Source organism: Pyxicephalus adspersus, chromosome 11, assembly GCF_032062135.1.
Source record: "Pyxicephalus adspersus chromosome 11, UCB_Pads_2.0, whole genome shotgun sequence".
Classification (NCBI taxonomy): Eukaryota; Metazoa; Chordata; class Amphibia; order Anura; family Pyxicephalidae; genus Pyxicephalus; species Pyxicephalus adspersus.
The window spans coordinates 54,889,123-54,905,868 of NC_092868.1; the positions used below are offsets into that span (position 1 = coordinate 54,889,123).

General features: G+C 39.0%; 1 protein-coding gene across 2 annotated transcripts in view; it reads left to right on the top strand.

Annotated features, from left to right (window-relative positions):
- Positions 1–4,039: 4,039 nt before the first annotated feature.
- Positions 4,040–16,746, top strand: part of B3GAT1 (beta-1,3-glucuronyltransferase 1) — a 45,646-nt gene continuing 32,939 nt past the window's right edge. The window contains exon 1 of one of the 2 annotated variants that reach the window (XM_072426061.1): positions 4,040–4,492. The gene's annotated coding sequence lies outside the window, so the exon portion shown is untranslated. The remainder of the gene's footprint in view (positions 4,493–16,746) is intronic. The other variant, XM_072426062.1, reaches the window with a different exon arrangement.

Here is a 16,746-nt window from a genome sequence, read left to right on the forward strand (position 1 = left end):
AAACCATTCCAACTACCCTACAGTGGCAGTAGGATCATAGAAAGCAATAAAAGTCCCATCCATCCCTCCCCAGCAGTTTCCAAACCCTTATACTATAGTGAAGTCTGTATGTGTTGTTTTTTGTTTGTTTGTTTTTTACAACCTATTTTCCCACCTTTGGGTTGAGGTTGGGTTGAGGTTTTGCCATTAATTCTAATACCTAGGAGTCTTACTTATTGACTGCATTCACAAATCTGAAGGCAGCAACCTTTCAGTGGACTTCTGGTCGTTTCCAGGGCTGCAGAACTGGTGCATTATAATTTCCTCATGACATCTCTGCTCTAAGAGAATCTGGTTGCTGTAAGCAATTCACAAGAAATAGCAGAGAACAGCCAGACAATGATGAAACATTAACCTTACATTAGCCTTTCTTATTACAATTGTCCAGGCTGCAGGTTCAAGCTTTTAAGTTGAACAAGTTTTTACCAAATTTGATTTTCTATAGAAATTAAAGGAATATTGGCAGTGGTAACGAAGGTCAAGTATTTTATAAAGTTGCTGGTCACATGGTTACTAATATTGTTAGAAATGATCATTCCTGAAACCAATGGTAGAGCATGGATGGTGCTGGGGGTAGGTATAAAGGATTGTTTGGGATTAAGTTCTCATAGTGATATAAAACATGTCACAAAGTAATGCCATTCCTATAAAAATCACAGTTCTTTTTCACAGTAGCATAATATTGGTAGCAGCTGAGCATGGGTGGGTCATATCCTGGTCAGCCACAGAACTGTACATCGGTCCTACATTCAATTTATTTGTCTTTGAGAGTTTCCTGGTTTGTTTACTTAGCAATTAGAAGCTCATCTCTGCTCTTCATACATCAAAAAACTTTAACTGTTCTAATGCGTACTTTATTTTCCCTGTACCTTGTGTACAATGGTGGAAAATGGTTGAAAGGACCTTGTGTAGGTAAGCTAAGCATCCCTATGAGAGCGATTTTATTTAAATGTGTATATCATTCTGTGCTGTTGCTACATACAGCATAAAGTGTGGACAGATGCAAACATTTTAGTGGAGTCCATTGCCATTGAGTAGTGATTGGTCACTCTTGGAGCTCCAATATTTTTTTGCCAGTGGGGAATAGGTAACCCTAGGGTATACTGAAACTATATGTTGTAGTCATGTAATCTTCAAACAGTTTTCAGCAATAAAATAACAAGTGTGACTTTAGTTTACAGATTCAAATCAGCAAAAGATGATTTCTGATCTGTCACTATAGACAGGGGTGTAGTTGTAAAAAGAAGAGGGGTCGCGGTGATAGTGAAGGCTATGCATGGCGAGCACGCATCGCATACTTGTTCTGTAAACGCCTCATTCACGAAAAAAATGAGTGCATGGCGTTTCCACACGTCCCCGTCCCACTACACCCCTGGCTATAGACTGCTGTCATTTGGTCTGTGCTGCCAGCAATGGAGGGATAAAGTGGGACTTCTGTACCAGGCCCCCTAATCAGAAGGGCTGTAGTTATGGTTCCTAATAAATATGTCTGGAGAGACTTGAAAATGGTTGTCCACCGACGGCCCCCATCCAACCCAAATGAGTTTGGGAGGATTGGCAAAGAAAGTGGCAGAAAATCCCCCAATCCAGGTGTGCAAAGCTTGTTGCATCACTCAAAAAAGTCTCCAGGATGTAATTGCTACCAAGTACTAAGTAATGAGTTTGAATACTTATGTAAATGTGATATTTCATTTTTTTTTTTTTAATTTGCAAAATGATCTAAATTTTAGTTTTCATTTTGTCATTATCGGGTACTCAGTGTAGGTTAATGAGGAAAAAAATGTAAATGATTGTGCAACATAACAAAATTAAACAAAAATGGGTCCTGAATATTACTGTATGATGCAAAATAAATGGTCTGTTCTAATGCTTCGTGCCTTACTGCATAAATAACAACATTAAATGTGAAAGGGGCTTTAGAAACACAGATCTGCCTGGCGCTTGCCATGTCTGATGTAATCTTCTTTTTTTATTAGTTTCCCACCTCACCACACTTCACCTCCAATCAACTTAACTGCTCCAGCAGCTAAAGACCAATCAAAAGTCAGCACTGAGTCATCGTGACATCCCCTGACATTTTTGTTTAGTGTATTTGAATTATTGTTGCAGTTTGACATTTGTGTTGCTCAAAATTAATGCTTTTTACATTTTGTGGTCTCAGAAGGTCATCATGTACAATAAACTGGCAATCATTTATAACTGAATGATCACTTTTCTAATAGGAGCACATACAACCATGCCTCGTTTTAGCAGAAATGAAGACATTTTAATAGCGATTCGCATAGCCGCCTCTCAATCTCAAAATAGTGTCTTTATAGGGAACAGGTGAAATATCAGGTGCCACTTCCTTAATTCTCTTTAACAAACAGAAGTAGCTTAATGGACTAATAAGATGCCTAGTAGATATTTTTACAACTACATGTTCTTTTTAAAATTCATAAAAACATTATTTATTGAATTTTTAAAAAGTACAGTACAGTAAGCGCACACATCATACAATTTAGGTTTCATAAAATCTTGATGTGTTTTGCAGAATCTGCTTCTTCTGCTCTCTGCACAGAAACAGAGAATCAGCATAGCATAGGAGATCTATCCAACAGACATGCAACTCCTCTATATATTATTGGAGCATGTTACAACCCTGTCAGGATTTGCAGGTAAGGTGTATTCTGGGATCATTCTAGGTACCAATTGGCAAGGTTTCCTGGGTTTTATGTGGACTTCAGCACCATCCATCTGAGTTCACCTTGGTTTCCTCCACATGAGACTTCACTCAGTAGCCTATGGTGGTAATGATTTTGCATATGAATTAGGATGAATTGGCCTTGCTGTTCCTAAAGAAGCAGATTCTGCGAAACGCGTTGCAATTTTGACGAGACTTAAACTTTACGTTTGCATACATATGAACTGTACTTTTTAATGATTCGATAAATTATGTATTTATTGGACATGTAGTTGTATAAATTTCTAGTAGGTGCCTTAAAACTCTATTAAGCTACTTCTGTTTGGTATAATCGCCTCTTAAGCACCTAAATGTGTGCACACCTTGTTGTACACTGCATTGTCAAAAATAGCAGAAACATTTAAATGAATAGGCTGCCCTAATATAGCAAACTTATTCTAACACACAAAAAGGTGATTAGTGTACCAAAAAATGAATGAGCCATGTTTGGAAATAGATTAATCTAAATGAATGAAAATCTTGGAAAACTAAAAGCAGAAAGTTGCATGGAGATGTCAGCTGCACATAATACCAAAATAAATATGTCCTTAGAACAGCCTCTCTCAACCTTTTTCATTTGGGGGAACCCTTTAAATAACTTTCTGGTATTGGGTAACCCATTCTATAATTCCTATATCCACAGATCACAGTATATAGTGTGGTAGTCATTGGGAAGAATTCCTCTTACATTGCTGGCCTCTGGGAAGAATGTCATCCTTATAGGTAGCCAAAAACATCATTCAGGCGAGTTAAACTGACCTGAGATTTACCAATTGTTTAAGGAACCCCTTGCAACCCCTGGAGGAACCCTAGTTGAGAAACACTGCCCAAGGGCTACATTGTAGCAATAACAGGGATACAAACACTCCTGTTTAAAACATTGTAAATTATTTCAATCATGAACCGTTTTGCATGGGTTTTCTTTTGGACACTGCAGTTTCCTCCTTCATCCTAAAAACATGGAGTTAGGTTATTTGGCTTCTCCCCAAAATTAGCCTCAAATTGAGTTATTACATATGACTATGTGAGGACCATTAGATTGTGAGACCCTCTGAGAACAGTTAGTGACATGACTATGGATTTTGTAAAGCACTGCGTAATATGTCGGCACTATATAAATATTAATAATACAAAAATGACAATTAAGTGTAGCTTCCCTCCCAACATTTCAGAGAATGGGTGTCCGCTGTAGCCCATTATTGGTTTGCTGCCTCTTCGCCACCTGCCTTTGTGAAAGAAAAAGCATTTGGATTCCCAGAGGCGTTGCAGCATGTACCAAGTGCCATACCTCACCCCTCTATGTTGCTGGATTGGAATAGACCAAGCACTGTGCAGTTGCTTCTGTCTCTATGCAAGCATCCTCTTCTCTGCATGCTAGAGGAGCTGAGCTTTGTCTGGGTGTGCTTGATGCAAGAAGAATCCCATTTTTTTCTTCTTTTCCCTCCATGCAGCAAGCGAATGAGGTGACCCTCTCCATCTCTATTTGTCTGCAGAATAAAGACCCCCAAAGCCTAACAGGATCTCCGCAGAACCCTGCGATTTGATTTGGGAAAAGGGGGAATCTTGTACCTTAATTGCTGGGATCCTTAGGAGCAGCTCTACAGAACACACACAAAGGATGCACTGAGCAGTGGTGAATTGCCCTCTGTTCCCAGAGCAGGAAGGATTAAAGAATGAATGAAAGGCACAGCTCAGTGCAGAGAATGAGGCAGACCCTATTACCACAATGAGGTATGGTATTCCATTCACTCCATCATCCTTCTTCTATTGTATATTATGCATTGTCTGTTATTCTGCTCACTTGGGCATATGTGTATATGTACACCTGCAGCAAACACATAAATGTACTGCTGCATGCAGTCATTGGGGTGAATCTTACCAACCCCCTTCCCCCATAACTTTATATAGTTTTCTATTACTTGACTGTTTGCCTGGAACAGTAAGAAGGCGCCCCAGGCTTCTAGCAACTGCAATCATCTGTCACCCTTGTTTTAAATGCTTTCTGCAGCAATCTGGAATTCTTAACTCTTTCTTCACTTATCTAAGGCTAAACAAAATTCTCACTCATTGTGCCTTAAACTGTCCAGGGGTCAGCCAATGGGTCCTCCTCCTAGCCAGGAATTGGTCTTCTTATTTCGTAAAGCAAAGAACAATGTGCAAAGTGCGGCAAACCTTGGCTACCAATCAGGTGGCTGTTCCTCATTTTCGTAAATGTCTGTTAACTTAAGAAAGGTGGAATCCAGTTGGCTGCCAAGCTTTTGCATATTATTGGTGCTTAATTTAAGGGCTGAATATGTAATTGTGAATAACCGGGGCTGTAAGGTTAGATTTGGGGGCTGTTGAGTTTTATCAAATAAATTGGCACAGAGAATAGCACCTACAAAAGGTGTAGGTGTGGAAGAGTCATAATATGTTGGTCATAGTCGGAAAGCTATCATAGTTGTACATTTTTTATTATTGGGTCATAAGATTTCCTATCTATCATATCTATCATATCTATCTATCTATCTATCTATCTATCTATCTATCTATCTATCTATCTATCCATCCGCTTTCCCATAGTTCAAGAGCATATGCTATTCCTGTTACATTTTCTTTATTTGAGTACACTTTAAGGTTTATTCAACAAGTATTAACACCTTAACAAAAGATAAACCAAAAAAATCTTACATTCTGCATAGCTAACTTTGAAACCCTGTAAACCTTACCTGAGAAAAAGTGGATACCTGTAGTGCATGCTTTTGTGGCTATTTTTTACATTGCACATAGGCCAATTATTTTCCACAGAGGATTTAAAACTGGTGGAGAAAAAGCAGAATTATGCATTTAGAATAACTTTCTATGCAGGAGTAGATTCTCGCAATCATTTAAGACCCAAGAATAATAGCAGCCCCTTTGTATACTGCTGCCCCAGTGTGCATTAAGAGGGCTCATACTGAGGGAACTGGCCCCTTGCCTTGTATGATACATCGATAAGTGGCCCTTCTTCAAAAGCAGACCCAGAATTAAGCACTGCAGCTCAGTTTCTTGCAAAGGAGAAGGGTCTTGGAGTGATGGATCTACATTGATAAGGTTTTGTGGCAGTGTATCTTCCAGAAGTAATAGGTATATATGAGTTCAGTTTATTATAACTTCAAAACATGCAGATAAGTGTTAACAATTGTTTGCAAACGACAATTTTTACAATGAAATATAGTCTTATAGACATCAGTTGCATAATAATAAGCTCTTTGCACTGGCATTTCATCTTCTACAGAGTTCTCATAAATGATTTGCAGGAAAGGAGTTTAATTAACACCATTGTGGCTTCTGGTCATACGTAAAGGCAAAGTATTTCTACCATGTCCTTTTCACAAGCTAATTAAAGGACCGCCATGCTCATAACAAAAAAAAGGTTTATATGAAATATTTCATTATAAAAATAACAATATAACATTTATAAGTGTAGAAGCTTCCATACCTGAATACAAACTCAGATTTGTGGCATTTGTGTCCCTTTGTGTGCAACCTTTTAAAATAACCATTGTTGGTGAAAGAAGCTGGAATATTGTTTCTTTCTTTACCTGACTTCTAGCAATGTTTTTGAAAGTATTATTCCCCAGAATACCGCCTTTATTTCAATGATGTGGTTTACTGAAACCTTTTTATGTAATTATTCACAAAATCTATCATTCTATAGGTGGGTAATTTATCCATTGTTAGTGTGCATTGAGCTGCATGATATGTATTCTGACAGATATAGAATCTGGGAATCGGAACTCCAGCTGGGGTGCCACATGTGTGTCTAAGGGTAACAGTGTTACTAGTACAATGGAGTCCACTTTTTAATGGATTGGCATACTGGCTATTAAGGTTCTAAAACAAATGTATATGGACAGTTGCGGTCCCGGATCTATAACTTTCTGGCTTTAAAGGTACCAGAATGATTAAAGACTGGTCTGTCAGTCTCAGACCAATGGTACATTTGCCCTTGAGGTTTAGAAGAATTTGCTTTCCTCTTACAGTCTTGGAAGAATCGCTAGTGGTCTTTGCACTTCTAGAACAATGATATTTTGACACATTGGCTGGTCCATTGATCTTTGGGTCCCCAGAAGATTGACACACTGACACTCAAACAACTATGGTATATTGAGCATTTGACATATTTGACACCTACACTTCTGAAACAATGGCTCATTCACAAATTGGGGCTCTGAGCCATGACACATTGACACTTAAGGTCTTATAACTATGATACATTGACTCTTGGACCTCTATAACAATGACATTTGGACACGTGGTCTTGGAACAATGATACACTGATTCTTGGGAATTGCGAAACAATAATTCCATAGCACTATAATGTCTAGAATAGTGTTTCCTAATCAGGGTTCCATTGAGCCCTAGGATACCTCCAGACATTGCTAGGGGTTCCTTAAAGAATGAGCAATTTGTACCTTTTAGGCCATTTTTGCTGACACCAATGATCTTTTTGGGTATCTGTATTGGACCGCATTCTTCCCAATGGCTGGCAATGTTTGACCACCACACTAATGTACCGTGAGCTGTGAAAATATTAAATATAGAAGGGGTTATTTAAGACCTGGAAGTTATTTTAGGGTTCCCCTATGTTAAAAAGAGTGGCTGATCTAGAACAGTGACGTTAGACACATGCAGTGTTCAAAAACGACACTGACAACGTCGAGTGTATTTGTTGGGATCTTTGGTAAAATGTAACAATATTTAGGATCCTAGAACAATGGCATAACTACCTTTGGGGTCATAGCACAGTGACGTGATGGCACTTGGATAGTCTAGGACAGGCAGGTTGGCAATATATACATAAGTGAATCAGAGAAATGACACAAAGATATTAAAAAGTTAAACCCATGGTCACTCTTAGTACCTGGAATTTCACATTCTTTAGAATAAGGTGCACCTACAAAATCTTATATATAGATAAATAGACCGTGTCCTACAAAGTTCTATACAATTTATGTAAAAAAACCTTCCATTGTTGCAGTAAATGTGGGGATCAGATATGTAATATACACAATGTTTATGCCAGATTACTAGATTTGTATTTGTACTATATTCCATTGTTTCAGATACATTGTCCAGGCACAGAATTCCTCTAGATGTATTTAGAGAGATAATCCGATATGTGAGTGTTTCTTTCACATTCTGCTCAGGGACCTGTTCCTTGGCTGTGTATGGACAGTGGGGTGCAATGCAGGCCATGTCATGGTGTTGCTTTGGCTAATAGAGTGCGTTTTTCTTCAGTTCACCTTATCATATCTCTTTCCAGCCAGCTATCGCTGGTAATGTGTTAAATGCACACAATTTATCCTGGGTGTTAGGCCGGGGCCGGTGTGAGACAGACTGCTGCTGTTCACAGTAATGATTTGGAGATGAGGAAGGAGAGAGAGCGCAGTGTCGACTTCTAGAACGCACACAGGAGGTACATAGCACTGTAATCACATCTATAGTGCTGGGTGAATAGACTATAAGATGCAATACACCCATAACCTTCAGCAAGATGGCTCTACATTAAAAGGCTTGACTGCAAATCATGACACAAGTACCGAAAATCTGTTTTTTACACATGGCTGGTGAACTATAATTATATGTTGTATATTTGTTTACTCATACATGCATGTGTCGTGGAATTGGAACCTTCATCTAACACATATGTTAGACTTTGCAGGTTTAAATTCTTGGGTTTAGGGTAGAAAATAGTTTCTTGTCTCAAACCCTTTATTGGACTTTGAAGCAATTGTACTAGGGCCCATAAGGTCAAGGGGCCCATGCTACATTCTGTGCTCATTCTACCTTTTGCGCTTATGCTGTCTTCCACGCTCATGCTACCTTTCCACACTCATGTTGCCTTCCGGGCTCTTGCTACCTTCTGCGCTCATGCTACCTTTCCACGCTCATGCTACTTTCCGGGCTCTTGCTACCTTCCGCGCTCATGCTACCTTCCGCGCTCATGCTACCTTCCAGGCTCATGTTAAATTTTGTGCTAACGCTACAATCAATTCTCATGTTACATTCCATGTTGTCTTAAGCAGTATTGTTTCCTAAACATGCTATGATATTATATTAGATCCTCTAGTAGGATGATAATGATAGATTTGAATCACATACATAAAAGGCAAAGAAAATGTATGGCAAAAACTAGATAGCAGTACTTTCATGAAGCTCCAGAATTTAATAACTCTCACCTGGTTCTGAAACAAAAGAGGTTATTTATATGATGTTCATGAAAAGTGTTGAATTGTTGGATTTTACGTGCAATTCCTTCTACCTTTGGACATGATAAGATTTAGCGTTATTGCATGAAGGGTGCATGGCATAGAGATGCGTAGACAGCTTTTTTTATCTTGACATTGCTTAAGCATATCAGGTTTAGCCATTGTGTGGTTAATGGTAATTCGGCATTATGAAAACTCTAATTATCAAGCCAGCAGGTTAGGCATTGTCAGCTCTGCCCACATTTCTCCACAGTCCTATAAGATGTGCCTATGACATTCTAGGTAGGCACACACCTGATCAATCAAATATTCCCATCCTCCTCTTACTGCAGTGAGGGAGGCTGTCTGGGAATTCAGCCACAGCATAAGTGGATTGAAATTAAAATTTATTAGAAAGTAGTGGGAAGATTGTATAAAAATCACCTTAGAGTGAACCTGCTGCTGTCAACAAAACTCTAAAACTGGCACACCAAGGAGCAGGCACCCATGTACGCCAGCTCTGTTTTCCTGCAGAAGAAAATGGTTCCTGGTCAGCTCCGCCCCTCCAGATTCTTAGAAGTCTATTGGGTAAAGAAGGAACCTATTAAAGTGAAGAAATGGTCACTGCCTCCATAACAGACGAACCTGATTTCTAGGGGGTCAACTGTAACACCATAACATGTTCCTGGCATCGGATGTTCCTGGTCTTTGGTGTTGGAGCCGGATCAGATTTGTGTTCATAGCCATTATTATTATTATTATTATTCCATATGCCATATGTTTTGGCATTAAAGCATATACAGTTACCTGCCCCCCCCCCCCCCCCCCCCCCCCCCCCCAAACTGCATAAAAATATACAATGGGCCCTCTGCCTAGGATACCAGGATACAGAGATCTGGACACTATGGCCAGATGCCCCTCCAATCCAAGCAAGCAGATATGTACCTCCAAACATTTTAGAGATGGGGAAAAAGGATACTTTTCAAACATGTAGGTAATGAGAAATCAGGGCCATGCCCTAATCTTCAGAACATAAAAAATTAGACAAAAAGTAATGATTGGGTAAAGCAATATTTTTTTAAATACATTAGATTTATATTAGCTTTTCAAAACAACAAATTGAATAATGAGGATGGATGAAGGTTTACTGCCAAATATCACTTTTATTGCATTTTTATATCTTTACATTAGACTTTTATGTTTATTTTTATTATATTATATTTTTTATATCTGTTTACTATTTTTATGTCTATATATCCACCCAAAAAAGCAAAGCTGGACAATGCAGTGAAAGTTTAGAGGTATGGTGGTGCCATCTAAGCAGGACTGGAGGTTTATGGTAGCCAGTGGGGTGGATTGTGCTTGTCAAAGAGGGGCTTCCAACATCAGAGTATGGAATGCCACTGCCCTGACCCCTTCTAGCAAAATACCCAGCTCCTGACTACCTCCTAGCTTTTTTTGGTAGACTGGACATGACACATTGGCAGCCTGGATTGGAAGGGCATTAGGCTGCAGTGGCCAGATCTCTGTATGGGGTCCAAATTTTTTATAATCTTAGGGGGGAAATGGTATTTGTAAATGCAAATTAACCACCTAACTGTACTTTAATGTGAATACAACATGCTTTTTGACTCATAGTTGTGATATTGACTATGAGGAATCTCCAATTTACTGGGTGATTTCTCTTTATGGATCTGAAAGCACATTTTTTTCTGTTGTCCTTTTCATATTAATATTAATAATAATAAACACCCAACATATTATGTAGCGCTGTACAATAAATAGGGGTTGCACATGACAGACAAACACAGGAGGAGGAGAGGACCCGGCCCAAAAGAGCTTACAACCTAAGAGGTGGTTACATAACTATAATATTACATATTACCAACCAAACCTAAGATGACATAAATGTGCACCCTATCCATACTAAGATGATACATCAGAATTCCATTTTTTTTTTCAAATCTCTGCTTTGCAATGACCTTCCCCATAGTGATAGACTGACAGTCATCATAACACTTTATATCATCAATCCGTTGGCTCAGCTATCACGGAGGAGATGTCTCCAGTCCCATCCATTCTCCTGATCATGTCTTCAATGCTTCATCTTGTGTAATAAGCTTGTTAATCAGCTTCTCTGAAGATTGCAAGGGAGGTAAAGAAAACATTTGGCAGAGCGTTGGGGAAATGATGGATTGGCAAGTGGCAGATGACATGTTTTGTCCTTGTACAAGCCCCGCCGGGTGGCAGACATTTAACCGGGGTAAATATATCTTCGAGCCATCTTGTACATCCACGTTTGCATATAGGCTTGCTGCCTTGGCTATAAAAATTGTCTGGCTGAGCTGTCACTTTCTGCCTGACGTATAGTGGCAAAGTTTGATAATCATTTCCAGAGACGCTTTAATGCTAAGGACGTGTTAGTGCATGCAAGGTCTGCAGCATAATACAGCACCACAGTAATGTGCTTACTATATGCTCCTATTAGTCAGTGATTAATATGCTTCTTATAAAAATATGAACTTTAAAACAGCCATTGTGAATTGAAAAGCAATATGGCGATACAAATATAATGGATTGTAAGAATGGAATGCTTCAATTAAAAGGACCTTTTATTGTAATGTTCTGTTTGCTAACAACCAATGATGGGCAATCTTTTTAGGGAACTGAAAGCCCTTTATGTGCAGCCGCATGGTAATGCGCATACCACCCATTGGTGAGATGAAGTGCTAATTATTTTCAATAGCACCTAAATGTACCTTCTCCAACCCTATGCTGCACCACAGGGCTAAGGCCATCAATGTGCGCTGCCAAAAATTATTTTTAGGCCCCACTGTTGCATTAAAAATCCAGTTCAAATGATGAATGGACTGATTAAACAGATATGCATGGCCCCAGCACATGGGAGCACAGTTGTCTTTCTACAGCACACAGATGTGAATAAGCTCTTAAGACTATGCAATGCACTTTTAAAAATGCACGCATGTTTCTATTAACAATGACATGCCTTGCATAAGGGCGACCTATGTATCCTCCAGGCTGTGCTTTTGAAACTGCAGTGCACAGCAATGCATGTTACCATGTTACCATTGTACGTTTGTGGTGCCATTGAGGTTGAATTGTAATCTGGTAAACCAATGCACGTAATGTGTGTTGCTGTATGCATTTGCTTCTGCATGTAAATGCATGTTTTATCGCGGTGCACTAATAGGAATGAACCCTAAATCTTTCTTTGCCATTATTTATGCTGTTATAGATATACTTGCATTGTGATTACATTATGTATTGTCTAATATGCTTACATAATGTACTAGTTGTTCACAAATAGATTTTCAGCAATATTTGAATTTTATTGTGTCATGTGGTAGTTTAAATTGTTAACTTCCCTTGAGGAAGCCATACAGCAAAATGCGTCAGTAACAGTGACAACTGTGTTTTTTTTACCCAACTTATGCTAATTATTTATGCTAATTTGCTATCTTTATCTTGTCTAACAACTACTATACACAATGATATGTGCCCTATTGGTCAGTTGAGCCTTGTCTAGCTATTGATCTTCAGAAACTTTGACCCATTTTCTAATAGCTCTCCTAAATAAAGTTATTTTAGGTGCCAAAAGCCCCTCTTTCTTGGCTCTTTTTCTCCTAATTACTCATTGAATATTTTGGGGCTTGGCAAGACAATTTGATGGAGAATCTATGGTTTTGCTTTTGTCATATTCTACTTTTTTTTAGCTCTGCGTAAGGTGAATAATGCTGCAATGGTGGTCTATTGGGTGGGCAGGGCACCCTCACCCTTGCAGCAGACATTCCCAATGTCCCTCTTTCTTCACCTACATATCATATTTTCATATTAAGTATTTAATAAATCAGTATTATTCAGGCACAACTAAACCACTTCCAGGTACAGAAAGCAAAAAGTAGAAAAGCCTGTCCCATACCAGCATGTAGCAGAGAAATCCCTTGCAAGATGTCTCCCTTTAGCTCTGATTGGAGAGCTCTGCAGTCAGAATTCTGGAGGGGGACCGCTGTTCCTACACTGAGGATACACAAAGATCCTTTTCTGCAGCATGCTGGCAATGGGCAGGCTTTTCTACTCAGGCTGTAGCTGCTTTCTGATTGTTTTGATGTACCTTAACGTATTCAGCTGATTTAAACAGAAAGGTAATTGTGCAGCAAAAAAAAAAAAAAGGGTGCACAGAATTTTCAGTTGCCCCTCGAGTAAGTTACCTGTCAGATTATCAACTATTGTGGCGATCTTTAGACTTTATCTTCTGAGCTGCCAAATCCATCTCCAGGTAACGGCTGATGGGCCGGTGTTATCTGCTATTGTGTGCCGAAATGTCTCCTTGGATAGAAGGCCTTGTTCCGATGATTGACACTTACATGCTATGCACCAGTGCCAGGAATAGAAGTCCTGTCAGATCTCTGGCACATTGCATGGTGCAGAGGGATATTCATAGTTTTATGTTTTCCAGTGATCTGAGAATAACAGAAATAACATTTCTAATAGCAAGTCTCTTGCAGCAATCCCAGCGTTGGATTTGATGATTGCTGAGCAGTAAGAAATGTATGAGAAAATAACCAGCGGCTAGCAGAAGTGTGGAAGGAAGGGAGGACAATTCATGGCCAGGAGAAGGCGCTGAACCAGCAAACTGGAGACCAAAAGAACCAAAAAGTCGTACAACAAATTCTGATTATTGTATCCAATTGGGTTCCATGCTGTGAATTATTCTGTCTTTTGGGTGAGCTCTCTGTGTTCCTGGGTTTGTACACCCACTGTGCCTGAATTATTAAAGCTCTCCAAGAGAAGATAGACTATCATCGGAGATCCAAGAAAGGTTTGCTGAACCGCCCAGGTTCTCCTATGATAGCCTTTCTTCTGCAGTCTTGTAGAGTTTCAATAAGTCAGGCCATTATAATGTACAGTGCTGCGTAATATATTGGTGCTATATAAATTCTGATTATTATTATTATTATTATTAATAATAATAATAATAATAGGACAATCTCCATCCATCACTGCTGGATTTAAATCTATCTTTTAGTATGGATCATGTAGCAGAAGCTGCTGGACTACAAAGATGTTGGGGATACCTTTTGGGCATAACACACAAAAATGGGAAGAAACATCCAGAAGAAATAGACAAGAACGAAGCCAGGCATCTGATTTGATTACCTCTTGAATTTGTAATCAGCTTAGAGGCCATTTTTTTGTATTCATTTTTCTTTTTTATTCATTCATTTTTCTGTTTGTTGGGAATGGTGCTGAAGGTTAAGCGTAGATCTATAATCTCAAAATGTACTGCAGCATCTAGTTATAGGTACACCTGTACTAAGAGTTTTCTTTTAATCCCTTTGCAAAGTCCCATAGAAATTTATTGATGACACCTAATGCATCTTACAAACTCCCATGTAGGCAATGCCTCCTTGCATTACAGTATAATGAATTATTGTTGCAGGGGGGCTATCAGCAATGTCAGTGCTAATTCACAGTCTATAGCATGCAGTTAGCGCCTGGCCATACCTAGTCCTGCCTAATTCTTCTTGTATTGGCAGCACTGCTTCTGTTGATGAAACCCATCCACTATGAGCTGCAATGTCTGGAAGGGGACGCGTGTGAAAAGTTTGGTTAGCAATTAGATTTGTATATAGTAGCCTTTACTTGTATTTTAAATATTGAACCCCTGCATTATTTAGATCCACTCCAGCTATAGGGAAATAACAGAATGAATGGTCGGTTCAGGTGCAGAGAATGTCTAGATAAGATTGGCATTACAATATATCAAGGCAGTGTTATTACACCGCAAAACACAGGTAATGATTTTACACATTCACTCTTTTTATAAAGTTGTTTATTCACGGATCCCTGTAAACCCAAAGTGAAAATGGGTTGATTGTTATTAAAGTTCCAGCAAACAATTATACTGAGTTATTTTCAAGGGCAATGGCTCTTTCACTCACTTATATATTTGGACTTTAGTTTTGCTCTATTATGTTTTATCTTTTTGTGGTACATAGTTTAGTGTAATTCATCTCTCCATTATCATTTAGATGAATAGATGATGAGTCCTTCACAAATATGTCTATAAAACATGCAGGGATTCAGTATTTGCATTGTATTCTATGTCTGAGAAGCGTTATTTTGGCCATGAACCTTTTGGTTTTTTTTTTTTGTGAAATGCCATAGCTCCACCACTTCAGCAGGTTGCTGGAGAAATTACACAAAAGCTTTGATTTCAATTTTATTTCTAACATTTCCAGATTAGATACAGCCCGTCGATTTATAATGGTGCATATTTTGAACGCTGGGCTTTTTTTCAGCACATAGTTTAAAATCAACCAGCTTGCACCTTATAGCTGGGACATTAAAGAAGAACTTCAGGCAAGGTGTTTTTTTTTTTTTTTTTTTTTTTTTTTTTAATTTTTGGACATTCGAACAAAAGTTACACTTTTAGGTACAATTGCTGCCCAAATTGCAGCTCCTAAAATGTATTGTTTTATTTCTGATAAGCAGTATGGCTTCTGCACAATCTCATTCACCTCTTCTCTTGGCTAATCATAGTATGTCCTGTACATACGTATGTATGTATGTATATGTATGTGTGTGTATATGTGTTTGTATGTATGTGTGTGTATGCAGGTGATGATCTTATTCATTGCAATGCAGCTCTATAATTATTAAACATTGTTAAATCATCTAAAAAAATATATTGTTATTCAAACACAACACTTGTTATCAGCCCATTGCAATTCACTGTTGCATTAGAGCTCAGATTGAGAGATGTAGTAGCGGCCTATTGGATGCATTGTATTAATTATGTTCCAGCAAGCAGGATGCTGATCAGGGGTGAGAGAAGAATTACATGCAAACAAGCTTATCATGAAGCTGTTTCTCCTTTCACTATCCGGTCACAAGCTGGGGGAGGGACAAGACCAATAGAGGTCAGTTCAGATTTGCCGAGAGATCCCGCGCCGCTCCCGGTAGCGGTTACCTTGCCAGGTGTTCGGTAACTTCATAAAGCAGAACTAAAGTCAAAATAAAAAGTACACTTATGTTTAATCCCACAGATACTTTGTTCCATCCGCGTCATTCCGTTATCTTTCTTCGGCCCTGCACCAGTGCCGCCATCTTCTTTACTCCTCTTCCGGGTTCTTATTTGTACGTCAACCGATCTTGTTCTATGCAGACGTGGGATTGGGTGACGGAGATAGGGAAAAAGATTACCAATCTCACTGCACATCCGTGAGATCGGCAATTGTTATCTCCCATTAAAGAAAAGGCCTTCTTCTCTCGATTTTAGGCATGCGCAAAAGGAGCAGCCAATACCTATGTCATGTATCTCAGGAGGCTCTGTGCTCTCTGCCGCAGCGATCAAGACAAAAAGGGGGAAGGTGCTGCTCCCTTTTTTTTTTTTTTTAAACATAAATAAATACAGTTTTTAGTTTTATAAAACGGTTCCTCTACCCTTTTATGTAAAGTAAACATTTTGCGCTTAGGTCCGCTTTAAAGAACCAACATCTGCAAGGTCACTCAATGCCACCCCCATTCATTCTTTATGGGGCTGCTGCCTCGAGAATCTGCTTGTAGCGTCTACACTTAAACAGTAATTTCCCGGTAGGAGGAAGCAGTAAATGCATTACAACCTAATGGCCAGTGTGATTGCCTAACTGTTCTTCCACTGCAGCAGAGAAAAATCAAATCTCTTGCTGTGTACATTGCAAATCTCAGGACAGGCTGAGCAGAAATGCAAATCCTTTGGCAGGTATAAAA